The 24288-nt window shown below is 47.2% G+C and overlaps 60 non-coding genes and 22 pseudogenes across 60 annotated transcripts; all 82 read right to left on the bottom strand.

Annotated features, from left to right (window-relative positions):
* Positions 1 to 43: 43 nt before the first annotated feature.
* Positions 44 to 152, bottom strand: LOC138546455 (5S ribosomal RNA; annotated as a pseudogene).
* Positions 153 to 258: 106 nt separating this feature from the next.
* On the bottom strand, positions 259 to 377 carry LOC138547987 (5S ribosomal RNA). Its single transcript, XR_011291807.1, has one exon. It is a non-coding gene; the product is annotated as a 5S ribosomal RNA (ribosomal RNA).
* Positions 378 to 483: 106 nt separating this feature from the next.
* Positions 484 to 602, bottom strand: LOC138550293 (5S ribosomal RNA). The gene has a single exon (XR_011294049.1). It is a non-coding gene; the product is annotated as a 5S ribosomal RNA (ribosomal RNA).
* Positions 603 to 708: 106 nt separating this feature from the next.
* Positions 709 to 827, bottom strand: LOC138539957 (5S ribosomal RNA). The gene has a single exon (XR_011288015.1). It is a non-coding gene; the product is annotated as a 5S ribosomal RNA (ribosomal RNA).
* Positions 828 to 933: 106 nt separating this feature from the next.
* Positions 934 to 1052, bottom strand: LOC138538726 (5S ribosomal RNA). The gene has a single exon (XR_011286815.1). It is a non-coding gene; the product is annotated as a 5S ribosomal RNA (ribosomal RNA).
* Positions 1053 to 1516: 464 nt separating this feature from the next.
* LOC138543556 (5S ribosomal RNA) lies at positions 1517 to 1625 on the bottom strand (annotated as a pseudogene).
* Positions 1626 to 1730: 105 nt separating this feature from the next.
* LOC138549769 (5S ribosomal RNA) lies at positions 1731 to 1849 on the bottom strand. Its single transcript, XR_011293541.1, has one exon. It is a non-coding gene; the product is annotated as a 5S ribosomal RNA (ribosomal RNA).
* A 106-nt stretch (positions 1850 to 1955) lies between these two features.
* Positions 1956 to 2074, bottom strand: LOC138537974 (5S ribosomal RNA). Its single transcript, XR_011286091.1, has one exon. It is a non-coding gene; the product is annotated as a 5S ribosomal RNA (ribosomal RNA).
* A 106-nt stretch (positions 2075 to 2180) lies between these two features.
* Positions 2181 to 2299, bottom strand: LOC138549069 (5S ribosomal RNA). The gene has a single exon (XR_011292856.1). It is a non-coding gene; the product is annotated as a 5S ribosomal RNA (ribosomal RNA).
* Positions 2300 to 2762: 463 nt separating this feature from the next.
* On the bottom strand, positions 2763 to 2871 carry LOC138546454 (5S ribosomal RNA; annotated as a pseudogene).
* A 106-nt stretch (positions 2872 to 2977) lies between these two features.
* Positions 2978 to 3096, bottom strand: LOC138551229 (5S ribosomal RNA). Its single transcript, XR_011294958.1, has one exon. It is a non-coding gene; the product is annotated as a 5S ribosomal RNA (ribosomal RNA).
* Positions 3097 to 3202: 106 nt separating this feature from the next.
* LOC138550292 (5S ribosomal RNA) lies at positions 3203 to 3321 on the bottom strand. The gene has a single exon (XR_011294048.1). It is a non-coding gene; the product is annotated as a 5S ribosomal RNA (ribosomal RNA).
* A 106-nt stretch (positions 3322 to 3427) lies between these two features.
* On the bottom strand, positions 3428 to 3546 carry LOC138542156 (5S ribosomal RNA). Its single transcript, XR_011290144.1, has one exon. It is a non-coding gene; the product is annotated as a 5S ribosomal RNA (ribosomal RNA).
* Positions 3547 to 3652: 106 nt separating this feature from the next.
* Positions 3653 to 3771, bottom strand: LOC138549068 (5S ribosomal RNA). The gene has a single exon (XR_011292855.1). It is a non-coding gene; the product is annotated as a 5S ribosomal RNA (ribosomal RNA).
* A 464-nt stretch (positions 3772 to 4235) lies between these two features.
* Positions 4236 to 4344, bottom strand: LOC138543555 (5S ribosomal RNA; annotated as a pseudogene).
* Positions 4345 to 4449: 105 nt separating this feature from the next.
* On the bottom strand, positions 4450 to 4568 carry LOC138537192 (5S ribosomal RNA). Its single transcript, XR_011285335.1, has one exon. It is a non-coding gene; the product is annotated as a 5S ribosomal RNA (ribosomal RNA).
* A 106-nt stretch (positions 4569 to 4674) lies between these two features.
* LOC138542145 (5S ribosomal RNA) lies at positions 4675 to 4793 on the bottom strand. The gene has a single exon (XR_011290133.1). It is a non-coding gene; the product is annotated as a 5S ribosomal RNA (ribosomal RNA).
* A 106-nt stretch (positions 4794 to 4899) lies between these two features.
* Positions 4900 to 5018, bottom strand: LOC138536773 (5S ribosomal RNA). Its single transcript, XR_011284936.1, has one exon. It is a non-coding gene; the product is annotated as a 5S ribosomal RNA (ribosomal RNA).
* Positions 5019 to 5481: 463 nt separating this feature from the next.
* LOC138546453 (5S ribosomal RNA) lies at positions 5482 to 5590 on the bottom strand (annotated as a pseudogene).
* Positions 5591 to 5696: 106 nt separating this feature from the next.
* Positions 5697 to 5815, bottom strand: LOC138537144 (5S ribosomal RNA). Its single transcript, XR_011285290.1, has one exon. It is a non-coding gene; the product is annotated as a 5S ribosomal RNA (ribosomal RNA).
* A 106-nt stretch (positions 5816 to 5921) lies between these two features.
* LOC138550291 (5S ribosomal RNA) lies at positions 5922 to 6040 on the bottom strand. Its single transcript, XR_011294047.1, has one exon. It is a non-coding gene; the product is annotated as a 5S ribosomal RNA (ribosomal RNA).
* A 106-nt stretch (positions 6041 to 6146) lies between these two features.
* On the bottom strand, positions 6147 to 6265 carry LOC138539956 (5S ribosomal RNA). Its single transcript, XR_011288014.1, has one exon. It is a non-coding gene; the product is annotated as a 5S ribosomal RNA (ribosomal RNA).
* Positions 6266 to 6371: 106 nt separating this feature from the next.
* Positions 6372 to 6488, bottom strand: LOC138542524 (5S ribosomal RNA). The gene has a single exon (XR_011290504.1). It is a non-coding gene; the product is annotated as a 5S ribosomal RNA (ribosomal RNA).
* A 454-nt stretch (positions 6489 to 6942) lies between these two features.
* Positions 6943 to 7051, bottom strand: LOC138543554 (5S ribosomal RNA; annotated as a pseudogene).
* Positions 7052 to 7156: 105 nt separating this feature from the next.
* Positions 7157 to 7275, bottom strand: LOC138549757 (5S ribosomal RNA). Its single transcript, XR_011293530.1, has one exon. It is a non-coding gene; the product is annotated as a 5S ribosomal RNA (ribosomal RNA).
* A 106-nt stretch (positions 7276 to 7381) lies between these two features.
* Positions 7382 to 7490, bottom strand: LOC138542927 (5S ribosomal RNA; annotated as a pseudogene).
* Positions 7491 to 7596: 106 nt separating this feature from the next.
* LOC138549067 (5S ribosomal RNA) lies at positions 7597 to 7715 on the bottom strand. Its single transcript, XR_011292854.1, has one exon. It is a non-coding gene; the product is annotated as a 5S ribosomal RNA (ribosomal RNA).
* A 463-nt stretch (positions 7716 to 8178) lies between these two features.
* LOC138546452 (5S ribosomal RNA) lies at positions 8179 to 8287 on the bottom strand (annotated as a pseudogene).
* Positions 8288 to 8393: 106 nt separating this feature from the next.
* LOC138547985 (5S ribosomal RNA) lies at positions 8394 to 8512 on the bottom strand. The gene has a single exon (XR_011291806.1). It is a non-coding gene; the product is annotated as a 5S ribosomal RNA (ribosomal RNA).
* Positions 8513 to 8618: 106 nt separating this feature from the next.
* LOC138550290 (5S ribosomal RNA) lies at positions 8619 to 8737 on the bottom strand. Its single transcript, XR_011294046.1, has one exon. It is a non-coding gene; the product is annotated as a 5S ribosomal RNA (ribosomal RNA).
* Positions 8738 to 8843: 106 nt separating this feature from the next.
* LOC138539955 (5S ribosomal RNA) lies at positions 8844 to 8962 on the bottom strand. The gene has a single exon (XR_011288013.1). It is a non-coding gene; the product is annotated as a 5S ribosomal RNA (ribosomal RNA).
* A 106-nt stretch (positions 8963 to 9068) lies between these two features.
* On the bottom strand, positions 9069 to 9187 carry LOC138538725 (5S ribosomal RNA). Its single transcript, XR_011286814.1, has one exon. It is a non-coding gene; the product is annotated as a 5S ribosomal RNA (ribosomal RNA).
* Positions 9188 to 9651: 464 nt separating this feature from the next.
* On the bottom strand, positions 9652 to 9760 carry LOC138543553 (5S ribosomal RNA; annotated as a pseudogene).
* Positions 9761 to 9865: 105 nt separating this feature from the next.
* Positions 9866 to 9984, bottom strand: LOC138549745 (5S ribosomal RNA). The gene has a single exon (XR_011293518.1). It is a non-coding gene; the product is annotated as a 5S ribosomal RNA (ribosomal RNA).
* A 106-nt stretch (positions 9985 to 10090) lies between these two features.
* On the bottom strand, positions 10091 to 10209 carry LOC138542134 (5S ribosomal RNA). The gene has a single exon (XR_011290122.1). It is a non-coding gene; the product is annotated as a 5S ribosomal RNA (ribosomal RNA).
* Positions 10210 to 10315: 106 nt separating this feature from the next.
* Positions 10316 to 10434, bottom strand: LOC138549066 (5S ribosomal RNA). The gene has a single exon (XR_011292853.1). It is a non-coding gene; the product is annotated as a 5S ribosomal RNA (ribosomal RNA).
* A 463-nt stretch (positions 10435 to 10897) lies between these two features.
* On the bottom strand, positions 10898 to 11006 carry LOC138546451 (5S ribosomal RNA; annotated as a pseudogene).
* Positions 11007 to 11112: 106 nt separating this feature from the next.
* On the bottom strand, positions 11113 to 11231 carry LOC138551228 (5S ribosomal RNA). Its single transcript, XR_011294957.1, has one exon. It is a non-coding gene; the product is annotated as a 5S ribosomal RNA (ribosomal RNA).
* Positions 11232 to 11337: 106 nt separating this feature from the next.
* On the bottom strand, positions 11338 to 11456 carry LOC138550289 (5S ribosomal RNA). The gene has a single exon (XR_011294045.1). It is a non-coding gene; the product is annotated as a 5S ribosomal RNA (ribosomal RNA).
* Positions 11457 to 11562: 106 nt separating this feature from the next.
* Positions 11563 to 11681, bottom strand: LOC138542123 (5S ribosomal RNA). The gene has a single exon (XR_011290111.1). It is a non-coding gene; the product is annotated as a 5S ribosomal RNA (ribosomal RNA).
* A 106-nt stretch (positions 11682 to 11787) lies between these two features.
* On the bottom strand, positions 11788 to 11906 carry LOC138549064 (5S ribosomal RNA). Its single transcript, XR_011292851.1, has one exon. It is a non-coding gene; the product is annotated as a 5S ribosomal RNA (ribosomal RNA).
* Positions 11907 to 12370: 464 nt separating this feature from the next.
* LOC138543552 (5S ribosomal RNA) lies at positions 12371 to 12479 on the bottom strand (annotated as a pseudogene).
* A 105-nt stretch (positions 12480 to 12584) lies between these two features.
* Positions 12585 to 12703, bottom strand: LOC138537191 (5S ribosomal RNA). Its single transcript, XR_011285334.1, has one exon. It is a non-coding gene; the product is annotated as a 5S ribosomal RNA (ribosomal RNA).
* A 106-nt stretch (positions 12704 to 12809) lies between these two features.
* Positions 12810 to 12928, bottom strand: LOC138542112 (5S ribosomal RNA). The gene has a single exon (XR_011290100.1). It is a non-coding gene; the product is annotated as a 5S ribosomal RNA (ribosomal RNA).
* A 106-nt stretch (positions 12929 to 13034) lies between these two features.
* On the bottom strand, positions 13035 to 13153 carry LOC138536772 (5S ribosomal RNA). The gene has a single exon (XR_011284935.1). It is a non-coding gene; the product is annotated as a 5S ribosomal RNA (ribosomal RNA).
* Positions 13154 to 13616: 463 nt separating this feature from the next.
* Positions 13617 to 13725, bottom strand: LOC138546450 (5S ribosomal RNA; annotated as a pseudogene).
* A 106-nt stretch (positions 13726 to 13831) lies between these two features.
* Positions 13832 to 13950, bottom strand: LOC138537143 (5S ribosomal RNA). Its single transcript, XR_011285289.1, has one exon. It is a non-coding gene; the product is annotated as a 5S ribosomal RNA (ribosomal RNA).
* Positions 13951 to 14056: 106 nt separating this feature from the next.
* Positions 14057 to 14175, bottom strand: LOC138550287 (5S ribosomal RNA). The gene has a single exon (XR_011294043.1). It is a non-coding gene; the product is annotated as a 5S ribosomal RNA (ribosomal RNA).
* A 106-nt stretch (positions 14176 to 14281) lies between these two features.
* On the bottom strand, positions 14282 to 14400 carry LOC138539954 (5S ribosomal RNA). Its single transcript, XR_011288012.1, has one exon. It is a non-coding gene; the product is annotated as a 5S ribosomal RNA (ribosomal RNA).
* Positions 14401 to 14506: 106 nt separating this feature from the next.
* On the bottom strand, positions 14507 to 14625 carry LOC138538723 (5S ribosomal RNA). Its single transcript, XR_011286812.1, has one exon. It is a non-coding gene; the product is annotated as a 5S ribosomal RNA (ribosomal RNA).
* Positions 14626 to 15089: 464 nt separating this feature from the next.
* LOC138545069 (5S ribosomal RNA) lies at positions 15090 to 15198 on the bottom strand (annotated as a pseudogene).
* A 105-nt stretch (positions 15199 to 15303) lies between these two features.
* LOC138540907 (5S ribosomal RNA) lies at positions 15304 to 15422 on the bottom strand. Its single transcript, XR_011288932.1, has one exon. It is a non-coding gene; the product is annotated as a 5S ribosomal RNA (ribosomal RNA).
* Positions 15423 to 15528: 106 nt separating this feature from the next.
* On the bottom strand, positions 15529 to 15637 carry LOC138542926 (5S ribosomal RNA; annotated as a pseudogene).
* A 106-nt stretch (positions 15638 to 15743) lies between these two features.
* On the bottom strand, positions 15744 to 15862 carry LOC138549063 (5S ribosomal RNA). Its single transcript, XR_011292850.1, has one exon. It is a non-coding gene; the product is annotated as a 5S ribosomal RNA (ribosomal RNA).
* Positions 15863 to 16325: 463 nt separating this feature from the next.
* Positions 16326 to 16434, bottom strand: LOC138546449 (5S ribosomal RNA; annotated as a pseudogene).
* A 106-nt stretch (positions 16435 to 16540) lies between these two features.
* Positions 16541 to 16659, bottom strand: LOC138551227 (5S ribosomal RNA). The gene has a single exon (XR_011294956.1). It is a non-coding gene; the product is annotated as a 5S ribosomal RNA (ribosomal RNA).
* A 106-nt stretch (positions 16660 to 16765) lies between these two features.
* On the bottom strand, positions 16766 to 16884 carry LOC138550286 (5S ribosomal RNA). Its single transcript, XR_011294042.1, has one exon. It is a non-coding gene; the product is annotated as a 5S ribosomal RNA (ribosomal RNA).
* A 106-nt stretch (positions 16885 to 16990) lies between these two features.
* On the bottom strand, positions 16991 to 17109 carry LOC138539953 (5S ribosomal RNA). Its single transcript, XR_011288011.1, has one exon. It is a non-coding gene; the product is annotated as a 5S ribosomal RNA (ribosomal RNA).
* Positions 17110 to 17215: 106 nt separating this feature from the next.
* LOC138538722 (5S ribosomal RNA) lies at positions 17216 to 17334 on the bottom strand. Its single transcript, XR_011286811.1, has one exon. It is a non-coding gene; the product is annotated as a 5S ribosomal RNA (ribosomal RNA).
* Positions 17335 to 17798: 464 nt separating this feature from the next.
* On the bottom strand, positions 17799 to 17907 carry LOC138543551 (5S ribosomal RNA; annotated as a pseudogene).
* Positions 17908 to 18012: 105 nt separating this feature from the next.
* LOC138542101 (5S ribosomal RNA) lies at positions 18013 to 18131 on the bottom strand. The gene has a single exon (XR_011290089.1). It is a non-coding gene; the product is annotated as a 5S ribosomal RNA (ribosomal RNA).
* Positions 18132 to 18237: 106 nt separating this feature from the next.
* Positions 18238 to 18356, bottom strand: LOC138549062 (5S ribosomal RNA). Its single transcript, XR_011292849.1, has one exon. It is a non-coding gene; the product is annotated as a 5S ribosomal RNA (ribosomal RNA).
* Positions 18357 to 18819: 463 nt separating this feature from the next.
* On the bottom strand, positions 18820 to 18928 carry LOC138546448 (5S ribosomal RNA; annotated as a pseudogene).
* A 106-nt stretch (positions 18929 to 19034) lies between these two features.
* LOC138551226 (5S ribosomal RNA) lies at positions 19035 to 19153 on the bottom strand. The gene has a single exon (XR_011294955.1). It is a non-coding gene; the product is annotated as a 5S ribosomal RNA (ribosomal RNA).
* A 106-nt stretch (positions 19154 to 19259) lies between these two features.
* On the bottom strand, positions 19260 to 19378 carry LOC138537065 (5S ribosomal RNA). Its single transcript, XR_011285214.1, has one exon. It is a non-coding gene; the product is annotated as a 5S ribosomal RNA (ribosomal RNA).
* Positions 19379 to 19484: 106 nt separating this feature from the next.
* On the bottom strand, positions 19485 to 19603 carry LOC138550285 (5S ribosomal RNA). Its single transcript, XR_011294041.1, has one exon. It is a non-coding gene; the product is annotated as a 5S ribosomal RNA (ribosomal RNA).
* Positions 19604 to 19709: 106 nt separating this feature from the next.
* LOC138539952 (5S ribosomal RNA) lies at positions 19710 to 19828 on the bottom strand. Its single transcript, XR_011288010.1, has one exon. It is a non-coding gene; the product is annotated as a 5S ribosomal RNA (ribosomal RNA).
* Positions 19829 to 19934: 106 nt separating this feature from the next.
* Positions 19935 to 20053, bottom strand: LOC138541728 (5S ribosomal RNA). The gene has a single exon (XR_011289728.1). It is a non-coding gene; the product is annotated as a 5S ribosomal RNA (ribosomal RNA).
* Positions 20054 to 20517: 464 nt separating this feature from the next.
* On the bottom strand, positions 20518 to 20626 carry LOC138543550 (5S ribosomal RNA; annotated as a pseudogene).
* Positions 20627 to 20731: 105 nt separating this feature from the next.
* On the bottom strand, positions 20732 to 20850 carry LOC138548493 (5S ribosomal RNA). Its single transcript, XR_011292293.1, has one exon. It is a non-coding gene; the product is annotated as a 5S ribosomal RNA (ribosomal RNA).
* Positions 20851 to 20956: 106 nt separating this feature from the next.
* LOC138547984 (5S ribosomal RNA) lies at positions 20957 to 21075 on the bottom strand. The gene has a single exon (XR_011291805.1). It is a non-coding gene; the product is annotated as a 5S ribosomal RNA (ribosomal RNA).
* A 106-nt stretch (positions 21076 to 21181) lies between these two features.
* LOC138550284 (5S ribosomal RNA) lies at positions 21182 to 21300 on the bottom strand. The gene has a single exon (XR_011294040.1). It is a non-coding gene; the product is annotated as a 5S ribosomal RNA (ribosomal RNA).
* Positions 21301 to 21406: 106 nt separating this feature from the next.
* LOC138539950 (5S ribosomal RNA) lies at positions 21407 to 21525 on the bottom strand. Its single transcript, XR_011288008.1, has one exon. It is a non-coding gene; the product is annotated as a 5S ribosomal RNA (ribosomal RNA).
* Positions 21526 to 21631: 106 nt separating this feature from the next.
* On the bottom strand, positions 21632 to 21740 carry LOC138543192 (5S ribosomal RNA; annotated as a pseudogene).
* A 464-nt stretch (positions 21741 to 22204) lies between these two features.
* On the bottom strand, positions 22205 to 22313 carry LOC138543549 (5S ribosomal RNA; annotated as a pseudogene).
* A 105-nt stretch (positions 22314 to 22418) lies between these two features.
* Positions 22419 to 22527, bottom strand: LOC138544785 (5S ribosomal RNA; annotated as a pseudogene).
* A 106-nt stretch (positions 22528 to 22633) lies between these two features.
* LOC138550283 (5S ribosomal RNA) lies at positions 22634 to 22752 on the bottom strand. Its single transcript, XR_011294039.1, has one exon. It is a non-coding gene; the product is annotated as a 5S ribosomal RNA (ribosomal RNA).
* Positions 22753 to 22858: 106 nt separating this feature from the next.
* LOC138547983 (5S ribosomal RNA) lies at positions 22859 to 22977 on the bottom strand. Its single transcript, XR_011291804.1, has one exon. It is a non-coding gene; the product is annotated as a 5S ribosomal RNA (ribosomal RNA).
* A 106-nt stretch (positions 22978 to 23083) lies between these two features.
* On the bottom strand, positions 23084 to 23202 carry LOC138550282 (5S ribosomal RNA). Its single transcript, XR_011294038.1, has one exon. It is a non-coding gene; the product is annotated as a 5S ribosomal RNA (ribosomal RNA).
* Positions 23203 to 23308: 106 nt separating this feature from the next.
* Positions 23309 to 23427, bottom strand: LOC138539949 (5S ribosomal RNA). The gene has a single exon (XR_011288007.1). It is a non-coding gene; the product is annotated as a 5S ribosomal RNA (ribosomal RNA).
* A 106-nt stretch (positions 23428 to 23533) lies between these two features.
* On the bottom strand, positions 23534 to 23652 carry LOC138538721 (5S ribosomal RNA). The gene has a single exon (XR_011286810.1). It is a non-coding gene; the product is annotated as a 5S ribosomal RNA (ribosomal RNA).
* A 454-nt stretch (positions 23653 to 24106) lies between these two features.
* On the bottom strand, positions 24107 to 24215 carry LOC138543548 (5S ribosomal RNA; annotated as a pseudogene).
* Positions 24216 to 24288: the final 73 nt, after the last annotated feature.

Here is a 24288-nt window from a genome sequence, read left to right as displayed (position 1 = left end):
ATAATTGAGAAGTTGCGCAATTACTAATCATGGAGCACAAAAAAGCCTACAGCACCTGGTATTCCCAGGCAGTCTCCCATCCAGGTACTAACTAGGCCTGACCCTGCTTAGCTTCCGAGATCGGGCACATTCAGTGTGGTGTGGCCGTAGGCTCTGGGCCTAGTGAGTTTTGTACTTTTAAGCATCTAGTCGGCTAGACCTTGCAGTTTTGAAAGGCAATTGTGAAATGGCTCACTTCCTGAACTTGGAGCACAAAAAAGCCTACAGCACCTGGTATTCCCAGGTGGTCTCCCATCCAGGTACTAACTAGGCCCGACACTGCTTAGCTTCCGAGATCAGACGAGATCGGGCGCAATCAGTGTGGTGTGGCCGTAGGCTCTGGGCCTAGTGAGTTTTGTACTTTTAAGCATCTAGTCAGCTAGACCTTGCAGTTTTGAAAGGCAATTGAGAAATGGCTCACTTCCTGAACTTGGAGCACAAAAAAGCCTACAGCACCTGGTATTCCCAGGCGGTCTCCCATCCAGGTACTAACGAGGCCCGACACTGCTTAGCTTCCGAGATCAGACGAGATCGGGCGCATTCAGTGTGGTGTGGCCGTAGGCTCTGGTTCTTGTGAGTTTTGTACTTTTAAGCATCTAGTCGGCTAGACCTTGCAGTTTTGAAAGGCAATTGAGAAATGGCTCACTTCCTGAACTTGGAGTACAAAAAAGCCTACAGCACCTGGTATTCCCAGGCGGTCTTCCATCCAGGTACTAACTAGGCCCGACACTGCTTAGCTTCTGAGATCAGACGAGATCAGGCACATTCAGTGTGGTGTGGCCGTAGGCTCTGGGCCTAGTGAGTTTTGTACTTTTAAGCATCTAGTCGGCTAGACCTTGCAGTTTTAAAAGGCAATTGAGAAAGGGCTCACTTCCTGAACTTGGAGCACAAAAAAGCCTACAGCACCTGGTATTCCCAGGCGGTCTCCCATCCAGGTACTAACTAGGCCTGACACTGCTTAACTTCCGAGATCAGTCGAGATCGGGTGCATTCAGTGTGGTGTGGCCGTAGGCTCTAGGAATGCTAAGAATATTACTCTTATGCATTTGCATTTAGTAAGCTAAGCCATGCAGCCACTTGCAACATGATACCACGCTCATCGCTCGATCAGGCTCGATCAGGCGAGATATATAAGACTGGTGGGCCCATTCAGGACTCCTATGTCTGGTAGGATAACTTTAATTCATCCATCCTGTGTCTGTTGCAGGGAGGTGGAGAGAACAATCAACACAATAATGGTTTTCTTTCATGCCTCTTGAAGGACTCAATATTCTCTGTACTGCATTACATGTGAAAGTTGATTTATTACCCATGAACACACTACCTGTATGCTAATTCTATGTAAAAAGGTAGCTCCAGCCCTCATGATGTTGTCCAACATTTCCGCTATAAAACGGGATACAATTATTTTGGAAACATACCAAATTTGAAAAATAATTGAGAAGTTGCGCAATTACTAATCATGGAGCACAAAAAAAGCCTACAGCACCTGGTATTCCCAGGCAGTCTCCCATCCAGGTACTAACTAGGCCCGACCCTGCTTAGCTTCCGAGATCGGGCGCATTCAGTGTGGTGTGGCCGTAGGCTCTGGGCCTAGTGAGTTTGTACTTTTAAGCATCTAGTCGGCTAGACCTTGCAGTTTTGAAAGGCAATTGTGAAATGGCTCACTTCCTGAACTTGGAGCACAAAAAAGCCTACAGCACCTGGTATTCCCAGGTGGTCTCCCATCCAGGTACTAACTAGGCCCGACACTGCTTAGCTTCCGAGATCAGACGAGATCGGGCGCATTCAGTGTGGTGTGGCCGTAGGCTCTGGGCCTAGTGAGTTTTGTACTTTTAAGCATCTAGTCGGCTAGACCTTGCAGTTTTGAAAGGCAATTGAGAAATGGCTCACTTCCTGAACTTGGAGTACAAAAAAGCCTACAGCACCTGGTATTCCCAGGCGGTCTCCCATCCAGGTACTAACTAGGCTCGACACTGCTTAGCTTCTGAGATCAGACGAGATCAGGCGCATTCAGTGTGGTGTGGCCGTAGGCTCTGGGCCTAGTGAGTGTTGTACTTTTAAGCATCTAGTCGGCTAGACCTTGCAGTTTTAAAAGGCAATTGAGAAAGGGCTCACTTCCTGAACTTGGAGCACAAAAAAGCCTACAGCACCTGGTATTCCCAGGCGGTCTCCCATCCAGGTACTAACTAGGCCTGACACTGCTTAACTTCCGAGATCAGACGAGATCGGGTGCATTCAGTGTGGTGTGGCCGTAGGCTCTAGGAATGCTAAGAATATTACTCTTATGCATTTGCATTTAGTAAGCTAAGCCATGCAGCCACTTGCAACATGATACCACGCTCATCGCTCGATCAGGCTCGATCAGGCGAGATATATAAGACTGGTGGGCCCATTCAGGACTCCTATGTCTGGTAGGATAACTTTAATTCATCCATCCTGTGTCTGTTGCAGGGAGGTGGAGAGAACAATCAACACAATAATGGTTTTCTTTCATGCCTCTTGAAGGACTCAATATTCTCTGTACTGCATTACATGTGAAAGTCGATTTATTACCCATGAACACACTACCTGTATGCTAATTCTATGTAAAAAGGTAGCTCCAGCCCTCATGATGTTGTCCAACATTTCCGCTATAAAACGGGATACAATTATTTTGGAAACATACCAAATTTGAAAAATAATTGAGAAGTTGCGCAATTACTAATCATGGAGCACAAAAAAGCCTACAGCACCTGGTATTCCCAGGCAGTCTCCCATCCAGGTACTAACTAGGCCTGACCCTGCTTAGCTTCCGAGATCGGGCACATTCAGTGTGGTGTGGCCGTAGGCTCTGGGCCTAGTGAGTTTTGTACTTTTAAGCATCTAGTCGGCTAGACCTTGCAGTTTTGAAAGGCAATTGTGAAATGGCTCACTTCCTGAACTTGGAGCACAAAAAAGCCTACAGCACCTGGTATTCCCAGGTGGCCTCCCATCCAGGTACTAACTAGGCCCGACACTGCTTAGCTTCCGAGATCAGACGAGATCGGGCGCAATCAGTGTGGTGTGGCCGTAGGCTCTGGGCCTAGTGAGTTTTGTACTTTCAAGCATCTAGTCAGCTAGACCTTGCAGTTTTGAAAGGCAATTGAGAAATGGCTCACTTCCTGAACTTGGAGCACAAAAAAGCCTACAGCACCTGGTATTCCCAGGCGGTCTCCCATCCAGGTACTAACGAGGCCCGACACTGCTTAGCTTCCGAGATCAGACGAGATCGGGCGCATTCAGTGTGGTGTGGCCGTAGGCTCTGGGCCTAGTGAGTTTTGTACTTTTAAGCATCTAGTCGGCTAGACCTTGCAGTTTTGAAAGGCAATTGAGAAATGGCTCACTTCCTGAACTTGGAGTACAAAAAAGCCTACAGCACCTGGTATTCCCAGGCGGTCTCCCATCCAGGTACTAACTAGGCCCGACACTGCTTAGCTTCTGAGATCAGACGAGATCAGGCGCATTCAGTGTGGTGTGGCCGTAGGCTCTGGGCTTAGTGAGTGTTGTACTTTTAAGCATCTAGTCGGCTAGACCTTGCAGTTTTAAAAGGCAATTGAGAAAGGGCTCACTTCCTGAACTTGGAGCACAAAAAAGCCTACAGCACCTGGTATTCCCAGGCGGTCTCCCATCCAGGTACTAACTAGGCCTGACACTGCTTAACTTCCGAGATCAGACGAGATCGGGTGCATTCAGTGTGGTGTGGCCGTAGGCTCTAGGAATGCTAAGAATATTACTCTTATGCATTTGCATTTAGTAAGCTAAGCCATGCAGCCACTTGCAACATGATACCACGCTCATCGCTCGATCAGGCTCGATCAGGCGAGATATATAAGACTGGTGGGCCCATTCAGGACTCCTATGTCTGGTAGGATAACTTTAATTCATCCATCCTGTGTCTGTTGCAGGGAGGTGGAGAGAACAATCAACACAATAATGGTTTTCTTTCATGCCTCTTGAAGGACTCAATATTCTCTGTACTGCATTACATGTGAAAGTTGATTTATTACCCATGAACACACTACCTGTATGCTAATTCTATGTAAAAAGGTAGCTCCAGCCCTCATGATGTTGTCCAACATTTCCGCTATAAAACGGGATACAATTATTTTGGAAACATACCAAATTTGAAAAATAATTGAGAAGTTGCGCAATTACTAATCATGGAGCACAAAAAAAGCCTACAGCACCTGGTATTCCCAGGCAGTCTCCCATCCAGGTACTAACTAGGCCCGACCCTGCTTAGCTTCCGAGATCGGGCGCATTCAGTGTGGTGTGGCCGTAGGCTCTGGGCCTAGTGAGTTTGTACTTTTAAGCATCTAGTCGGCTAGACCTTGCAGTTTTGAAAGGCAATTGTGAAATGGCTCACTTCCTGAACTTGGAGCACAAAAAAGCCTACAGCACCTGGTATTCCCAGGTGGTCTCCCATCCAGGTACTAACTAGGCCCGACACTGCTTAGTTTCCGAGATCAGACGAGATCGGGCGCATTCAGTGTGGTGTGGCCGTAGGCTCTGGGCCTAGTGAGTTTTGTACTTTTAAGCATCTAGTCGGCTAGACCTTGCAGTTTTGAAAGGCAATTGAGAAATGGCTCACTTCCTGAACTTGGAGTACAAAAAAGCCTACAGCACCTGGTATTCCCAGGCGGTCTCCCATCCAGGTACTAACTAGGCCCGACACTGCTTAGCTTCTGAGATCAGACGAGATCAGGCGCATTCAGTGTGGTGTGGCCGTAGGCTCTGGGCCTAGTGAGTGTTGTACTTTTAAGCATCTAGTCGGCTAGACCTTGCAGTTTTAAAAGGCAATTGAGAAAGGGCTCACTTCCTGAACTTGGAGCACAAAAAAGCCTACAGCACCTGGTATTCCCAGGCGGTCTCCCATCCAGGTACTAACTAAGCCTGACACTGCTTAACTTCCGAGATCAGACGAGATCGGGTGCATTCAGTGTGGTGTGGCCGTAGGCTCTAGGAATGCTAAGAATATTACTCTTATGCATTTGCATTTAGTAAGCTAAGCCATGCAGCCACTTGCAACATGATACCACGCTCATCGCTCGATCAGGCTCGATCAGGCGAGATATATAAGACTGGTGGGCCCATTCAGGACTCCTATGTCTGGTAGGATAACTTTAATTCATCCATCCTGTGTCTGTTGCAGGGAGGTGGAGAGAACAATCAACACAATAATGGTTTTCTTTCATGCCTCTTGAAGGACTCAATATTCTCTGTACTGCATTACATGTGAAAGTCGATTTATTACCCATGAACACACTACCTGTATGCTAATTCTATGTAAAAAGGTAGCTCCAGCCCTCATGATGTTGTCCAACATTTCCGCTATAAAACGGGATACAATTATTTTGGAAACATACCAAATTTGAAAAATAATTGAGAAGTTGCGCAATTACTAATCATGGAGCACAAAAAAGCCTACAGCACCTGGTATTCCCAGGCAGTCTCCCATCCAGGTACTAACTAGGCCTGACCCTGCTTAGCTTCCGAGATCGGGCACATTCAGTGTGGTGTGGCCGTAGGCTCTGGGCCTAGTGAGTTTTGTACTTTTAAGCATCTAGTCGGCTAGACCTTGCAGTTTTGAAAGGCAATTGTGAAATGGCTCACTTCCTGAACTTGGAGCACAAAAAAGCCTACAGCACCTGGTATTCCCAGGTGGTCTCCCATCCAGGTACTAACTAGGCCCGACACTGCTTAGCTTCCGAGATCAGACGAGTTCGGGCGCAATCAGTGTGGTGTGGCCGTAGGCTCTGGGCCTAGTGAGTTTTGTACTTTTAAGCATCTAGTCAGCTAGACCCTGCAGTTTTGAAAGGCAATTGAGAAATGGCTCACTTCCTGAACTTGGAGCACAAAAAAGCCTACAGCACCTGGTATTCCCAGGCGGTCTCCCATCCAGGTACTAACGAGGCCCGACACTGCTTAGCTTCCGAGATCAGACGAGATCGGGCGCATTCAGTGTGGTGTGGCCGTAGGCTCTGGTTCTTGTGAGTTTTGTACTTTTAAGCATCTAGTCGGCTAGACCTTGCAGTTTTGAAAGGCAATTGAGAAATGGCTCACTTCCTGAACTTGGAGTACAAAAAAGCCTACAGCACCTGGTATTCCCAGGCGGTCTTCCATCCAGGTACTAACTAGGCCCGACACTGCTTAGCTTCTGAGATCAGACGAGATCAGGCACATTCAGTGTGGTGTGGCCGTAGGCTCTGGGCCTAGTGAGTTTTGTACTTTTAAGCATCTAGTCGGCTAGACCTTGCAGTTTTAAAAGGCAATTGAGAAAGGGCTCACTTCCTGAACTTGGAGCACAAAAAAGCCTACAGCACCTGGTATTCCCAGGCGGTCTCCCATCCAGGTACTAACTAGGCCTGACACTGCTTAACTTCCGAGATCAGTCGAGATCGGGTGCATTCAGTGGTGTGGCCGTAGGCTCTAGGAATGCTAAGAATATTACTCTTATGCATTTGCATTTAGTAAGCTAAGCCATGCAGCCACTTGCAACATGATACCACGCTCATCGCTCGATCAGGCGAGATATATAAGACTGGTGGGCCCATTCAGGACTCCTATGTCTGGTAGGATAACTTTAATTCATCCATCCTGTGTCTGTTGCAGGGAGGTGGAGAGAACAATCAACACAATAATGGTTTTCTTTCATGCCTCTTGAAGGACTCAATATTCTCTGTACTGCATTACATGTGAAAGTTGATTTATTACCCATGAACACACTACCTGTATGCTAATTCTATGTAAAAAGGTAGCTCCAGCCCTCATGATGTTATCCAACATTTCCGCTATAAAACGGGATACAATTATTTTGGAAACATACCAAATTTGAAAAATAATTGAGAAGTTGCGCAATTACTAATCATGGAGCACAAAAAAAGCCTACAGCACCTGGTATTCCCAGGCAGTCTCCCATCCAGGTACTAACTAGGCCCGACCCTGCTTAGCTTCCGAGATCGGGCGCATTCAGTGTGGTGTGGCCGTAGGCTCTGGGCCTAGTGAGTTTGTACTTTTAAGCATCTAGTCGGCTAGACCTTGCAGTTTTGAAAGGCAATTGTGAAATGGCTCACTTCCTGAACTTGGAGCACAAAAAAGCCTACAGCACCTGGTATTCCCAGGTGGTCTCCCATCCAGGTACTAACTAGGCCCGACACTGCTTAGCTTCCGAGATCAGACGAGATCGGGCGCATTCAGTGTGGTGTGGCCGTAGGCTCTGGGCCTAGTGAGTTTTGTACTTTTAAGCATCTAGTCGGCTAGACCTTGCAGTTTTGAAAGGCAATTGAGAAATGGCTCACTTCCTGAACTTGGAGTACAAAAAAGCCTACAGCACCTGGTATTCCCAGGCGGTCTCCCATCCAGGTACTAACTAGGCCCGACACTGCTTAGCTTCTGAGATCAGACGCATTCAGTGTGGTGTGGCCGTAGGCTCTGGGCCTAGTGAGTGTTGTACTTTTAAGCATCTAGTCGGCTAGACCTTGCAGTTTTAAAAGGCAATTGAGAAAGGGCTCACTTCCTGAACTTGGAGCACAAAAAAGCCTACAGCACCTGGTATTCCCAGGCGGTCTCCCATCCAGGTACTAACTAGGCCTGACACTGCTTAACTTCCGAGATCAGACGAGATCGGGTGCATTCAGTGTGGTGTGGCCGTAGGCTCTAGGAATGCTAAGAATATTACTCTTATGCATTTGCATTTAGTAAGCTAAGCCATGCAGCCACTTGCAACATGATACCACGCTCATCGCTCGATCAGGCTCGATCAGGCGAGATATATAAGACTGGTGGGCCCATTCAGGACTCCTATGTCTGGTAGGATAACTTTAATTCATCCATCCTGTGTCTGTTGCAGGGAGGTGGAGAGAACAATCAACACAATAATGGTTTTCTTTCATGCCTCTTGAAGGACTCAATATTCTCTGTACTGCATTACATGTGAAAGTCGATTTATTACCCATGAACACACTACCTGTATGCTAATTCTATGTAAAAAGGTAGCTCCAGCCCTCATGATGTTGTCCAACATTTCCGCTATAAAACGGGATACAATTATTTTGGAAACATACCAAATTTGAAAAATAATTGAGAAGTTGCGCAATTACTAATCATGGAGCACAAAAAAGCCTACAGCACCTGGTATTCCCAGGCAGTCTCCCATCCAGGTACTAACTAGGCCTGACCCTGCTTAGCTTCCGAGATCGGGCACATTCAGTGTGGTGTGGCCGTAGGCTCTGGGCCTAGTGAGTTTTGTACTTTTAAGCATCTAGTCGGCTAGACCTTGCAGTTTTGAAAGGCAATTGTGAAATGGCTCACTTCCTGAACTTGGAGCACAAAAAAGCCTACAGCACCTGGTATTCCCAGGTGGTCTCCCATCCAGGTACTAACTAGGCCCGACACTGCTTAGCTTCCGAGATCAGACGAGATCGGGCGCAATCAGTGTGGTGTGGCCGTAGGCTCTGGGCCTAGTGAGTTTTGTACTTTTAAGCATCTAGTCAGCTAGACCTTGCAGTTTTGAAAGGCAATTGAGAAATGGCTCACTTCCTGAACTTGGAGCACAAAAAAGCCTACAGCACCTGGTATTCCCAGGCGGTCTCCCATCCAGGTACTAACGAGGCCCGACACTGCTTAGCTTCCGAGATCAGACGAGATCGGGCGCATTCAGTGTGGTGTGGCCGTAGGCTCTGGTTCTTGTGAGTTTTGTACTTTTAAGCATCTAGTCGGCTAGACCTTGCAGTTTTGAAAGGCAATTGAGAAATGGCTCACTTCCTGAACTTGGAGTACAAAAAAGCCTACAGCACCTGGTATTCCCAGGCGGTCTTCCATCCAGGTACTAACTAGGCCCGACACTGCTTAGCTTCTGAGATCAGACGAGATCAGGCACATTCAGTGTGGTGTGGCCGTAGGCTCTGGGCCTAGTGAGTTTTGTACTTTTAAGCATCTAGTCGGCTAGACCTTGCAGTTTTAAAAGGCAATTGAGAAAGGGCTCACTTCCTGAACTTGGAGCACAAAAAAGCCTACAGCACCTGGTATTCCCAGGCGGTCTCCCATCCAGGTACTAACTAGGCCTGACACTGCTTAACTTCCGAGATCAGTCGAGATCGGGTGCATTCAGTGTGGTGTGGCCGTAGGCTCTAGGAATGCTAAGAATATTACTCTTATGCATTTGCATTTAGTAAGCTAAGCCATGCAGCCACTTGCAACATGATACCACGCTCATCGCTCGATCAGGCTCGATCAGGCGAGATATATAAGACTGGTGGGCCCATTCAGGACTCCTATGTCTGGTAGGATAACTTTAATTCATCCATCCTGTGTCTGTTGCAGGGAGGTGGAGAGAACAATCAACACAATAATGGTTTTCTTTCATGCCTCTTGAAGGACTCAATATTCTCTGTACTGCATTACATGTGAAAGTTGATTTATTACCCATGAACACACTACCTGTATGCTAATTCTATGTAAAAAGGTAGCTCCAGCCCTCATGATGTTGTCCAACATTTCCGCTATAAAACGGGATACAATTATTTTGGAAACATACCAAATTTGAAAAATAATTGAGAAGTTGCGCAATTACTAATCATGGAGCACAAAAAAAGCCTACAGCACCTGGTATTCCCAGGCAGTCTCCCATCCAGGTACTAACTAGGCCCGACCCTGCTTAGCTTCCGAGATCGGGCGCATTCAGTGTGGTGTGGCCGTAGGCTCTGGGCCTAGTGAGTTTGTACTTTTAAGCATCTAGTCGGCTAGACCTTGCAGTTTTGAAAGGCAATTGTGAAATGGCTCACTTCCTGAACTTGGAGCACAAAAAAGCCTACAGCACCTGGTATTCCCAGGTGGTCTCCCATCCAGGTACTAACTAGGCCCGACACTGCTTAGCTTCCGAGATCAGACGAGATCGGGCGCATTCAGTGTGGTGTGGCCGTAGGCTCTGGGCCTAGTGAGTTTTGTACTTTTAAGCATCTAGTCGGCTAGACCTTGCAGTTTTGAAAGGCAATTGAGAAATGGCTCACTTCCTGAACTTGGAGTACAAAAAAGCCTACAGCACCTGGTATTCCCAGGCGGTCTCCCATCCAGGTACTAACTAGGCCCGACACTGCTTAGCTTCTGAGATCAGACGAGATCAGGCGCATTCAGTGTGGTGTGGCCGTAGGCTCTGGGCCTAGTGAGTGTTGTACTTTTAAGCATCTAGTCGGCTAGACCTTGCAGTTTTAAAATGCAATTGAGAAAGGGCTCACTTCCTGAACTTGGAGCACAAAAAAGCCTACAGCACCTGGTATTCCCAGGCGGTCTCCCATCCAGGTACTAACTAGGCCTGACACTGCTTAACTTCCGAGATCAGACGAGATCGGGTGCATTCAGTGTGGTGTGGCCGTAGGCTCTAGGAATGCTAAGAATATTACTCTTATGCATTTGCATTTAGTAAGCTAAGCCATGCAGCCACTTGCAACATGATACCACGCTCATCGCTCGATCAGGCTCGATCAGGCGAGATATATAAGACTGGTGGGCCCATTCAGGACTCCTATGTCTGGTAGGATAACTTTAATTCATCCATCCTGTGTCTGTTGCAGGGAGGTGGAGAGAACAATCAACACAATAATGGTTTTCTTTCATGCCTCTTGAAGGACTCAATATTCTCTGTACTGCATTACATGTGAAAGTCGATTTATTACCCATGAACACACTACCTGTATGCTAATTCTATGTAAAAAGGTAGCTCCAGCCCTCATGATGTTGTCCAACATTTCCGCTATAAAACGGGATACAATTATTTTGGAAACATACCAAATTTGAAAAATAATTGAGAAGTTGCGCAATTACTAATCATGGAGCACAAAAAAGCCTACAGCACCTGGTATTCCCAGGCAGTCTCCCATCCAGGTACTAACTAGGCCTGACCCTGCTTAGCTTCCGAGATCGGGCACATTCAGTGTGGTGTGGCCGTAGGCTCTGGGCCTAGTGAGTTTTGTACTTTTAAGCATCTAGTCGGCTAGACCTTGCAGTTTTGAAAGGCAATTGTGAAATGGCTCACTTCCTGAACTTGGAGCACAAAAAAGCCTACAGCACCTGGTATTCCCAGGTGGCCTCCCATCCAGGTACTAACTAGGCCCGACACTGCTTAGCTTCCGAGATCAGACGAGATCGGGCGCAATCAGTGTGGTGTGGCCGTAGGCTCTGGGCCTAGTGAGTTTTGTACTTTCAAGCATCTAGTCAGCTAGACCTTGCAGTTTTGAAAGGCAATTGAGAAATGGCTCACTTCCTGAACTTGGAGCACAAAAAAGCCTACAGCACCTGGTATTCCCAGGCGGTCTCCCATCCAGGTACTAACGAGGCCCGACACTGCTTAGCTTCCGAGATCAGACGAGATCGGGCGCATTCAGTGTGGTGTGGCCGTAGGCTCTGGGCCTAGTGAGTTTTGTACTTTTAAGCATCTAGTCGGCTAGACCTTGCAGTTTTGAAAGGCAATTGAGAAATGGCTCACTTCCTGAACTTGGAGTACAAAAAAGCCTACAGCACCTGGTATTCCCAGGCGGTCTCCCATCCAGGTACTAACTAGGCCCGACACTGCTTAGCTTCTGAGATCAGACGAGATCAGGCGCATTCAGTGTGGTGTGGCCGTAGGCTCTGGGCTTAGTGAGTGTTGTACTTTTAAGCATCTAGTCGGCTAGACCTTGCAGTTTTAAAAGGCAATTGAGAAAGGGCTCACTTCCTGAACTTGGAGCACAAAAAAGCCTACAGCACCTGGTATTCCCAGGCGGTCTCCCATCCAGGTACTAACTAGGCCTGACACTGCTTAACTTCCGAGATCAGACGAGATCGGGTGCATTCAGTGTGGTGTGGCCGTAGGCTCTAGGAATGCTAAGAATATTACTCTTATGCATTTGCATTTAGTAAGCTAAGCCATGCAGCCACTTGCAACATGATACCACGCTCATCGCTCGATCAGGCTCGATCAGGCGAGATATATAAGACTGGTGGGCCCATTCAGGACTCCTATGTCTGGTAGGATAACTTTAATTCATCCATCCTGTGTCTGTTGCAGGGAGGTGGAGAGAACAATCAACACAATAATGGTTTTCTTTCATGCCTCTTGAAGGACTCAATATTCTCTGTACTGCATTACATGTGAAAGTTGATTTATTACCCATGAACACACTACCTGTATGCTAATTCTATGTAAAAAGGTAGCTCCAGCCCTCATGATGTTGTCCAACATTTCCGCTATAAAACGGGATACAATTATTTTGGAAACATACCAAATTTGAAAAATAATTGAGAAGTTGCGCAATTACTAATCATGGAGCACAAAAAAAGCCTACAGCACCTGGTATTCCCAGGCAGTCTCCCATCCAGGTACTAACTAGGCCCGACCCTGCTTAGCTTCCGAGATCGGGCGCATTCAGTGTGGTGTGGCCGTAGGCTCTGGGCCTAGTGAGTTTGTACTTTTAAGCATCTAGTCGGCTAGACCTTGCAGTTTTGAAAGGCAATTGTGAAATGGCTCACTTCCTGAACTTGGAGCACAAAAAAGCCTACAGCACCTGGTATTCCCAGGTGGTCTCCCATCCAGGTACTAACTAGGCCCGACACTGCTTAGTTTCCGAGATCAGACGAGATCGGGCGCATTCAGTGTGGTGTGGCCGTAGGCTCTGGGCCTAGTGAGTTTTGTACTTTTAAGCATCTAGTCGGCTAGACCTTGCAGTTTTGAAAGGCAATTGAGAAATGGCTCACTTCCTGAACTTGGAGTACAAAAAAGCCTACAGCACCTGGTATTCCCAGGCGGTCTCCCATCCAGGTACTAACTAGGCCCGACACTGCTTAGCTTCTGAGATCAGACGAGATCAGGCGCATTCAGTGTGGTGTGGCCGTAGGCTCTGGGCCTAGTGAGTGTTGTACTTTTAAGCATCTAGTCGGCTAGACCTTGCAGTTTTAAAAGGCAATTGAGAAAGGGCTCACTTCCTGAACTTGGAGCACAAAAAAGCCTACAGCACCTGGTATTCCCAGGCGGTCTCCCATCCAGGTACTAACTAAGCCTGACACTGCTTAACTTCCGAGATCAGACGAGATCGGGTGCATTCAGTGTGGTGTGGCCGTAGGCTCTAGGAATGCTAAGAATATTACTCTTATGCATTTGCATTTAGTAAGCTAAGCCATGCAGCCACTTGCAACATGATACCACGCTCATCGCTCGATCAGGCTCGATCAGGCGAGATATATAAGACTGGTGGGCCCATTCAGGACTCCTATGTCTGGTAGGATAACTTTAATTCATCCATCCTGTGTCTGTTGCAGGGAGGTGGAGAGAACAATCAACACAATAATGGTTTTCTTTCATGCCTCTTGAAGGACTCAATATTCTCTGTACTGCATTACATGTGAAAGTCGATTTATTACCCATGAACACACTACCTGTATGCTAATTCTATGTAAAAAGGTAGCTCCAGCCCTCATGATGTTGTCCAACATTTCCGCTATAAAACGGGATACAATTATTTTGGAAACATACCAAATTTGAAAAATAATTGAGAAGTTGCGCAATTACTAATCATGGAGCACAAAAAAGCCTACAGCACCTGGTATTCCCAGGCAGTCTCCCATCCAGGTACTAACTAGGCCTGACCCTGCTTAGCTTCCGAGATCGGGCACATTCAGTGTGGTGTGGCCGTAGGCTCTGGGCCTAGTGAGTTTTGTACTTTTAAGCATCTAGTCGGCTAGACCTTGCAGTTTTGAAAGGCAATTGTGAAATGGCTCACTTCCTGAACTTGGAGCACAAAAAAGCCTACAGCACCTGGTATTCCCAGGTGGTCTCCCATCCAGGTACTAACTAGGCCCGACACTGCTTAGCTTCCGAGATCAGACGAGTTCGGGCGCAATCAGTGTGGTGTGGCCGTAGGCTCTGGGCCTAGTGAGTTTTGTACTTTTAAGCATCTAGTCAGCTAGACCCTGCAGTTTTGAAAGGCAATTGAGAAATGGCTCACTTCCTGAACTTGGAGCACAAAAAAGCCTACAGCACCTGGTATTCCCAGGCGGTCTCCCATCCAGGTACTAACGAGGCCCGACACTGCTTAGCTTCCGAGATCAGACGAGATCGGGCGCATTCAGTGTGGTGTGGCCGTAGGCTCTGGTTCTTGTGAGTTTTGTACTTTTAAGCATCTAGTCGGCTAGACCTTGCAGTTTTGAAAGGCAATTGAGAAATGGCTCACTTCCTGAACTTGGAGTACAAAAAAGCCTACAGCACCTGGTATTCCCAGGCGGTCTTCCATCCAGGTACTAACTAGGCCCGACACTGCTTAGCTTCTGAGATCAGACGAGATCAGGCACATTCAGTGTGGTGTGGCCGTAGGCTCTGGGCCTAGTGAGTTTTGTACTTTTAAGCATCTAGTCGGCTAGACCTTGCAGTTTTAAAAGGCAATTGAGAAAGGGCTCACTTCCTGAACTTGGAGCACAAAAAAGCCTACAGCACCTGGTATTCCCAGGCGGTCTCCCATCCAGGTACTAACTAGGCCTGACACTGCTTAACTTCCGAGATCAGTCGAGATCGGGTGCATTCAGTGTGGTGTGGCCGTAGGCTCTAGGAATGCTAAGAATATTACTCTTATGCATTTGCATTTAGTAAGCTAAGCCATGCAGCCACTTGCAACATGATACCACGCTCATCGCTCGATCAGGCTCGATCAGGCGAGATATATAAGACTGGTGGGCCCATTCAGGACTCCTATGTCTGGTAGGATAACTTTAATTCATCCATCCTGTGTCTGTTGCAGGGAGGTGGAGAGAACAATCAACACAATAATGGTTTTCTTTCATGCCTCTTGAAGGACTCAATATTCTCTGTACTGCATTACATGTGAAAGTTGATTTATTACCCATGAACACACTACCTGTATGCTAATTCTATGTAAAAAGGTAGCTCCAGCCCTCATGATGTTATCCAACATTTCCGCTATAAAACGGGATACAATTATTTTGGAAACATACCAAATTTGAAAAATAATTGAGAAGTTGCGCAATTACTAATCATGGAGCACAAAAAAAGCCTACAGCACCTGGTATTCCCAGGCAGTCTCCCATCCAGGTACTAACTAGGCCTGACCCTGCTTAGCTTCCGAGATCGGGCGCATTCAGTGTGGTGTGGCCGTAGGCTCTGGGCCTAGTGAGTTTGTACTTTTAAGCATCTAGTCGGCTAGACCTTGCAGTTTTGAAAGGCAATTGTGAAATGGCTCACTTCCTGAACTTGGAGCACAAAAAAGCCTACAGCACCTGGTATTCCCAGGTTGTCTCCCATCCAGGTACTAACTAGGCCCGACACTGCTTAGCTTCCGAGATCAGACGAGATCGGGCGCATTCAGTGTGGTGTGGCCGTAGGCTCTGGGCCTAGTGAGTTTTGTACTTTTAAGCATCTAGTCGGCTAGACCTTGCAGTTTTGAAAGGCAATTGAGAAATGGCTCACTTCCTGAACTTGGAGTACAAAAAAGCCTACAGCACCTGGTATTCCCAGGCGGTCTCCCATCCAGGTACTAACTAGGCCCGACACTGCTTAGCTTCTGAGATCAGACGCATTCAGTGTGGTGTGGCCGTAGGCTCTGGGCCTAGTGAGTGTTGTACTTTTAAGCATCTAGTCGGCTAGACCTTGCAGTTTTAAAAGGCAATTGAGAAAGGGCTCACTTCCTGAACTTGGAGCACAAAAAAGCCTACAGCACCTGGTATTCCCAGGCGGTCTCCCATCCAGGTACTAACTAGGCCTGACACTGCTTAACTTCCGAGATCAGACGAGATCGGGTGCATTCAGTGTGGTGTGGCCGTAGGCTCTAGGAATGCTAAGAATATTACTCTTATGCATTTGCATTTAGTAAGCTAAGCCATGCAGCCACTTGCAACATGATACCACGCTCATCGCTCGATCAGGCTCGATCAGGCGAGATATATAAGACTGGTGGGCCCATTCAGGACTCCTATGTCTGGTAGGATAACTTTAATTCATCCATCCTGTGTCTGTTGCAGGGAGGTGGAGAGAACAATCAACACAATAATGGTTTTCTTTCATGCCTCTTGAAGGACTCAATATTCTCTGTACTGCATTACATGTGAAAGTCGATTTATTACCCATGAACACACTACCTGTATGCTAATTCTATGTAAAAAGGTAGCTCCAGCCCTCATGATGTTGTCCAACATTTCCGCTATAAAACGGGATACAATTATTTTGGAAACATACCAAATTTGAAAAATAATTGAGAAGTTGCGCAATTACTAATCATGGAGCACAAAAAAGCCTACAGCACCTGGTATTCCCAGGCAGTCTCCCATCCAGGTACTAACTAGGCCTGACCCTGCTTAGCTTCCGAGATCGGGCACATTCAGTGTGGTGTGGCCGTAGGCTCTGGGCCTAGTGAGTTTTGTACTTTTAAGCATCTAGTCGGCTAGACCTTGCAGTTTTGAAAGGCAATTGTGAAATGGCTCACTTCCTGAACTTGGAGCACAAAAAAGCCTACAGCACCTGGTATTCCCAGGTGGCCTCCCATCCAGGTACTAACTAGGCCCGACACTGCTTAGCTTCCGAGATCAGACGAGATCGGGCGCAATCAGTGTGGTGTGGCCGTAGGCTCTGGGCCTAGTGAGTTTTGTACTTTTAAGCATCTAGTCAGCTAGACCTTGCAGTTTTGAAAGGCAATTGAGAAATGGCTCACTTCCTGAACTTGGAGCACAAAAAAGCCTACAGCACCTGGTATTCCCAGGCGGTCTCCCATCCAGGTACTAACGAGGCCCGACACTGCTTAGCTTCCGAGATCAGACGAGATCGGGCGCATTCAGTGTGGTGTGGCCGTAGGCTCTGGTTCTTGTGAGTTTTGTACTTTTAAGCATCTAGTCGGCTAGACCTTGCAGTTTTGAAAGGCAATTGAGAAATGGCTCACTTCCTGAACTTGGAGTACAAAAAAGCCTACAGCACCTGGTATTCCCAGGCGGTCTTCCATCCAGGTACTAACTAGGCCCGACACTGCTTAGCTTCTGAGATCAGACGAGATCAGGCACATTCAGTGTGGTGTGGCCGTAGGCTCTGGGCCTAGTGAGTTTTGTACTTTTAAGCATCTAGTCGGCTAGACCTTGCAGTTTTAAAAGGCAATTGAGAAAGGGCTCACTTCCTGAACTTGGAGCACAAAAAAGCCTACAGCACCTGGTATTCCCAGGCGGTCTCCCATCCAGGTACTAACTAGGCCTGACACTGCTTAACTTCCGAGATCAGTCGAGATCGGGTGCATTCAGTGTGGTGTGGCCGTAGGCTCTAGGAATGCTAAGAATATTACTCTTATGCATTTGCATTTAGTAAGCTAAGCCATGCAGCCACTTGCAACATGATACCACGCTCATCGCTCGATCAGGCTCGATCAGGCGAGATATATAAGACTGGTGGGCCCATTCAGGACTCCTATGTCTGGTAGGATAACTTTAATTCATCCATCCTGTGTCTGTTGCAGGGAGGTGGAGAGAACAATCAACACAATAATGGTTTTCTTTCATGCCTCTTGAAGGACTCAATATTCTCTGTACTGCATTACATGTGAAAGTTGATTTATTACCCATGAACACACTACCTGTATGCTAATTCTATGTAAAAAGGTAGCTCCAGCCCTCATGATGTTGTCCAACATTTCCGCTATAAAACGGGATACAATTATTTTGGAAACATACCAAATTTGAAAAATAATTGAGAAGTTGCGCAATTACTAATCATGGAGCACAAAAAAAGCCTACAGCACCTGGTATTCCCAGGCAGTCTCCCATCCAGGTACTAACTAGGCCCGACCCTGCTTAGCTTCCGAGATCGGGCGCATTCAGTGTGGTGTGGCCGTAGGCTCTGGGCCTAGTGAGTTTGTACTTTTAAGCATCTAGTCGGCTAGACCTTGCAGTTTTGAAAGGCAATTGAGAAATGGCTCACTTCCTGAACTTGGAGTACAAAAAAGCCTACAGCACCTGGTATTCCCAGGCGGTCTCCCATCCAGGTACTAACTAGGCCCGACACTGCTTAGCTTCTGAGATCAGACGAGATCAGGCGCATTCAGTGTGGTGTGGCCGTAGGCTCTGGGCCTAGTGAGTGTTGTACTTTTAAGCATCTAGTCGGCTAGACCTTGCAGTTTTAAAAGGCAATTGAGAAAGGGCTCACTTCCTGAACTTGGAGCACAAAAAAGCCTACAGCACCTGGTATTCCCAGGCGGTCTCCCATCCAGGTACTAACTAGGCCTGACACTGCTTAACTTCCGAGATCAGACGAGATCGGGTGCATTCAGTGTGGTGTGGCCGTAGGCTCAAGGAATGCTAAGAATATTACTCTTATGCATTTGCATTTAGTAAGCTAAGCCATGCAGCCACTTGCAACATGATACCACGCTCATCGCTCGATCAGGCTCGATCAGGCGAGATATATAAGACTGGTGGGCCCATTCAGGACTCCTATGTCTGGTAGGATAACTTTAATTCATCCATCCTGTGTCTGTTGCAGGGAGGTGGAGAGAACAATCAACACAATAATGGTTTTCTTTCATGCCTCTTGAAGGACTCAATATTCTCTGTACTGCATTACATGTGAAAGTCGATTTATTACCCATGAACACACTACCTGTATGCTAATTCTATGTAAAAAGGTAGCTCCAGCCCTCATGATGTTGTCCAACATTTCCGCTATAAAACGGGATACAATTATTTTGGAAACATACCAAATTTGAAAAATAATTGAGAAGTTGCGCAATTACTAATCATGGAGCACAAAAAAGCCTACAGCACCTGGTATTCCCAGGCAGTCTCCCATCCAGGTACTAACTAGGCCTGACCCTGCTTAGCTTCCGAGATCGGGCACATTCAGTGTGGTGTGGCCGTAGGCTCTGGGCCTAGTGAGTTTTGTACTTTTAAGCATCTAGTCGGCTAGACCTTGCAGTTTTGAAAGGCAATTGTGAAATGGCTCACTTCCTGAACTTGGAGCACAAAAAAGCCTACAGCACCTGGTATTCCCAGGTGGCCTCCCATCCAGGTACTAACTAGGCCCGACACTGCTTAGCTTCCGAGATCAGACGAGATCGGGCGCAATCAGTGTGGTGTGGCCGTAGGCTCTGGGCCTAGTGAGTTTTGTACTTTTAAGCATCTAGTCAGCTAGACCTTGCAGTTTTGAAAGGCAATTGAGAAATGGCTCACTTCCTGAACTTGGAGCACAAAAAAGCCTACAGCACCTGGTATTCCCAGGCGGTCTCCCATCCAGGTACTAACGAGGCCCGACACTGCTTAGCTTCCGAGATCAGACGAGATCGGGCGCAATCAGTGTGGTGTGGCCGTAGGCTCTGGGCCTAGTGAGTTTTGTACTTTTAAGCATCTAGTCAGCTAGACCTTGCAGTTTTGAAAGGCAATTGAGAAATGGCTCACTTCCTGAACTTGGAGCACAAAAAAGCCTACAGCACCTGGTATTCCCAGGCGGTCTCCCATCCAGGTACTAACGAGGCCCGACACTGCTTAGCTTCCGAGATCAGACGAGATCGGGCGCATTCAGTGTGGTGTGGCCGTAGGCTCTGGTTCTTGTGAGTTTTGTACTTTTAAGCATCTAGTCGGCTAGACCTTGCAGTTTTGAAAGGCAATTGAGAAATGGCTCACTTCCTGAACTTGGAGTACAAAAAAGCCTACAGCACCTGGTATTCCCAGGCGGTCTTCCATCCAGGTACTAACTAGGCCCGACACTGCTTAGCTTCTGAGATCAGACGAGATCAGGCACATTCAGTGTGGTGTGGCCGTAGGCTCTGGGCCTAGTGAGTTTTGTACTTTTAAGCATCTAGTCGGCTAGACCTTGCAGTTTTAAAAGGCAATTGAGAAAGGGCTCACTTCCTGAACTTGGAGCACAAAAAAGCCTACAGCACCTGGTATTCCCAGGCGGTCTCCCATCCAGGTACTAACTAGGCCTGACACTGCTTAACTTCCGAGATCAGTCGAGATCGGGGGCATTCAGTGTGGTGTGGCCGTAGGCTCTAGGAATGCTAAGAATATTACTCTTATGCATTTGCATTTAGTAAGCTAAGCCATGCAGCCACTTGCAACATGATACCACGCTCATCGCTCGATCAGGCTCGATCAGGCGAGATATATAAGACTGGTGGGCCCATTCAGGACTCCTATGTCTGGTAGGATAACTTTAATTCATCCATCCTGTGTCTGTTGCAGGGAGGTGGAGAGAACAATCAACACAATAATGGTTTTCTTTCATGCCTCTTGAAGGACTCAATATTCTCTGTACTGCATTACATGTGAAAGTCGATTTATTACCCATGAACACACTACCTGTATGCTAATTCTATGTAAAAAGGTAGCTCCAGCCCTCATGATGTTGTCCAACATTTCCGCTATAAAACGGGATACAATTATTTTGGAAACATACCAAATTTGAAAAATAATTGAGAAGTTGCGCAATTACTAATCATGGAGCACAAAAAAAGCCTACAGCACCTGGTATTCCCAGGCAGTCTCCCATCCAGGTACTAACTAGGCCCGACCCTGCTTAGCTTCCGAGATCGGGCGCATTCAGTGTGGTGTGGCCGTAGGCTCTGGGCCTAGTGAGTTTGTACTTTTAAGCATCTAGTCGGCTAGACCTTGCAGTTTTGAAAGGCAATTGTGAAATGGCTCACTTCCTGAACTTGGAGCACAAAAAAGCCTACAGCACCTGATATTCCCAGGTGGTCTCCCATCCAGGTACTAACTAGGCCCGACACTGCTTAGCTTCCGAGATCAGACGAGATCGGGCGCATTCAGTGTGGTGTGGCCGTAGGCTCTGGGCCTAGTGAGTTTTGTACTTTTAAGCATCTAGTCGGCTAGACCTTGCAGTTTTGAAAGGCAATTGAGAAATGGCTCACTTCCTGAACTTGGAGCACAAAAAAGCCTACAGCACCTGGTATTCCCAGGTGGTCTCCCATCCAGGTACTAACTAGGCCCGACACTGCTTAGCTTCCGAGATCAGACGAGATCGGGCGCAATCAGTGTGGTGTGGCCGTAGGCTCTGGGCTTAGTGAGTTTTGTACTTTTAAGCATCTAGTCAGCTAGACCTTGCAGTTTTGAAAGGCAATTGAGAAATGGCTCACTTCCTGAACTTGGAGCACAAAAAAGCCTACAGCACCTGGTATTCCCAGGCGGTCTCCCATCCAGGTACTAACGAGGCCCGACACTGCTTAGCTTCCGAGATCAGACGAGATCGGGCGCATTCAGTGTGGTGTGGCCGTAGGCTCTGGTTCTTGTGAGTTTTGTACTTTTAAGCATCTAGTCGGCTAGACCTTGCAGTTTTGAAAGGCAATTGAGAAATGGCTCACTTCCTGAACTTGGAGTACAAAAAAGCCTACAGCACCTGGTATTCCCAGGCGGTCTTCCATCCAGGTACTAACTAGGCCCGACACTGCTTAGCTTCTGAGATCAGACGAGATCAGGCACATTCAGTGTGGTGTGGCCGTAGGCTCTGGGCCTAGTGAGTTTTGTACTTTTAAGCATCTAGTCGGCTAGACCTTGCAGTTTTAAAAGGCAATTGAGAAAGGGCTCACTTCCTGAACTTGGAGCACAAAAAAGCCTACAGCACCTGGTATTCCCAGGCGGTCTCCCATCCAGGTACTAACTAGGCCTGACACTGCTTAACTTCCGAGATCAGGTGCATTCAGTGTGGTGTGGCCATAGGCTCTAGGAATGCTAAGAATATTACTCTTATGCATTTGCATTTAGTAAGCTAAGCCATGCAGCCACTTGCAACATGATACCACGCTCATCGCTCGATCAGGCTCGATCAGGCGAGATATATAAGACTGGTGGGCCCATTCAGGACTCCTATGTCTGGTAGGATAACTTTAATTCATCCATCCTGTGTCTGTTGCAGGGAGGTGGAGAGAACAATCAACACAATAATGGTTTTCTTTCATGCCTCTTGAAGGACTCAATATTCTCTGTACTGCATTACATGTGAAAGTCGATTTATTACCCATGAACACACTACCTGTATGCTAATTCTATGTAAAAAGGTAGCTCCAGCCCTCATGATGTTGTCCAACATTTCCGCTATAAAACGGGATACAATTATTTTGGAAACATACCAAATTTGAAAAATAATTGAGAAGTTGCGCAATTACTAATCATGGAGCACAAAAAAAGCCTACAGCACCTGGTATTCCCAGGCAGTCTCCCATCCAGGTACTAACTAGGCCCGACCCTGCTTAGCTTCCGAGATCGGGCGCATTCAGTGTGGTGTGGCCGTAGGCTCTGGGCCTAGTGAGTTTGTACTTTTAAGCATCTAGTCAGCTAGACCTTGCAGTTTTGAAAGGCAATTGTGAAATGGCTCACTTCCTGAACTTGGAGCACAAAAAAGCCTACAGCACCTGGTATTCCCAGGTGGTCTCCCATCCAGGTACTAACTAGGCCCGACACTGCTTAGCTTCCAAGATCAGACGCAATCAGTGTGGTGTGGCCGTAGGCTCTGGGCCTAGTGAGTTTTGTACTTTTAAGCATCTAGTCAGCTAGACCTTGCAGTTTTGAAAGGCAATTGAGAAATGGCTCACTTCCTGAACTTGGAGCACAAAAAAGCCTACAGCACCTGGTATTCCCAGGCGGTCTCCCATCCAGGTACTAACGAGGCCCGACACTGCTTAGCTTCCGAGATCAGACGAGATCGGGCGCATTCAGTGTGGTGTGGCCGTAGGCTCTGGGCCTAGTGAGTTTTGTACTTTTAAGCATCTAGTCGGCTAGACCTTGCAGTTTTGAAAGGCAATTGAGAAATGGCTCACTTCCTGAACTTGGAGCACAAAAAAGCCTACAGCACCTGGTATTCCCAGGTGGTCTCCCATCCAGGTACTAACTAGGCCCGACACTGCTTAGCTTCCGAGATCAGACGAGATCGGGCGCAATCAGTGTGGTGTGGCCGTAGGCTCTGGGCCTAGTGAGTTTTGTACTTTTAAGCATCTAGTCAGCTAGACCTTGCAGTTTTGAAAGGCAATTGAGAAATGGCTCACTTCCTGAACTTGGAGCACAAAAAAGCCTACAGCACCTGGTATTCCCAGGCGGTCTCCCATCCAGGTACTAACGAGGCCCGACACTGCTTAGCTTCCGAGATCAGACGAGATCGGGCGCATTCAGTGTGGTGTGGCCGTAGGCTCTGGTTCTTGTGAGTTTTGTACTTTTAAGCATCTAGTCGGCTAGACCTTGCAGTTTTGAAAGGCAATTGAGAAATGGCTCACTTCCTGAACTTGGAGTACAAAAAAGCCTACAGCACCTGGTATTCCCAGGCGGTCTTCCATCCAGGTACTAACTAGGCCCGACACTGCTTAGCTTCTGAGATCAGACGAGATCAGGCACATTCAGTGTGGTGTGGCCGTAGGCTCTGGGCCTAGTGAGTTTTGTACTTTTAAGCATCTAGTCGGCTAGACCTTGCAGTTTTAAAAGGCAATTGAGAAAGGGCTCACTTCCTGAACTTGGAGCACAAAAAAGCCTACAGCACCTGGTATTCCCAGGCGGTCTCCCATCCAGGTACTAACTAGGCCTGACACTGCTTAACTTCCGAGATCAGTCGAGATCGGGTGCATTCAGTGTGGTGTGGCCGTAGGCTCTAGGAATGCTAAGAATATTACTCTTATGCATTTGCATTTAGTAAGCTAAGCCATGCAGCCACTTGCAACATGATACCACGCTCATCGCTCGATCAGGCGAGATATATAAGACTGGTGGGCCCATTCAGGACTCCTATGTCTGGTAGGATAACTTTAATTCATCCATCCTGTGTCTGTTGCAGGGAGGTGGAGAGAACAATCAACACAATAATGGTTTTCTTTCATGCCTCTTGAAGGACTCAATATTCTCTGTACTGCATTACATGTGAAAGTTGATTTATTACCCATGAACACACTACCTGTATGCTAATTCTATGTAAAAAGGTAGCTCCAGCCCTCATGATGTTATCCAACATTTCCGCTATAAAACGGGATACAATTATTTTGGAAACATACCAAATTTGAAAAATAATTGAGAAGTTGCGCAATTACTAATCATGGAGCACAAAAAAAGCCTACAGCACCTGGTATTCCCAGGCAGTCTCCCATCCAGGTACTAACTAGGCCCGACCCTGCTTAGCTTCCGAGATCGGGCGCATTCAGTGTGGTGTGGCCGTAGGCTCTGGGCCTAGTGAGTTTGTACTTTTAAGCATCTAGTCGGCTAGACCTTGCAGTTTTGAAAGGCAATTGTGAA

Source organism: Ambystoma mexicanum, unplaced genomic scaffold (genome assembly GCF_040938575.1).
Source record: "Ambystoma mexicanum isolate Mex_15411 unplaced genomic scaffold, UKY_AmexF1_1 Mex_scaf10, whole genome shotgun sequence".
Taxonomy (NCBI): domain Eukaryota; kingdom Metazoa; phylum Chordata; class Amphibia; order Caudata; family Ambystomatidae; genus Ambystoma; species Ambystoma mexicanum.
The sequence above is the reverse complement of the archived record's forward strand: the minus strand, read 5'-3'. Positions and strand labels throughout refer to the sequence as shown.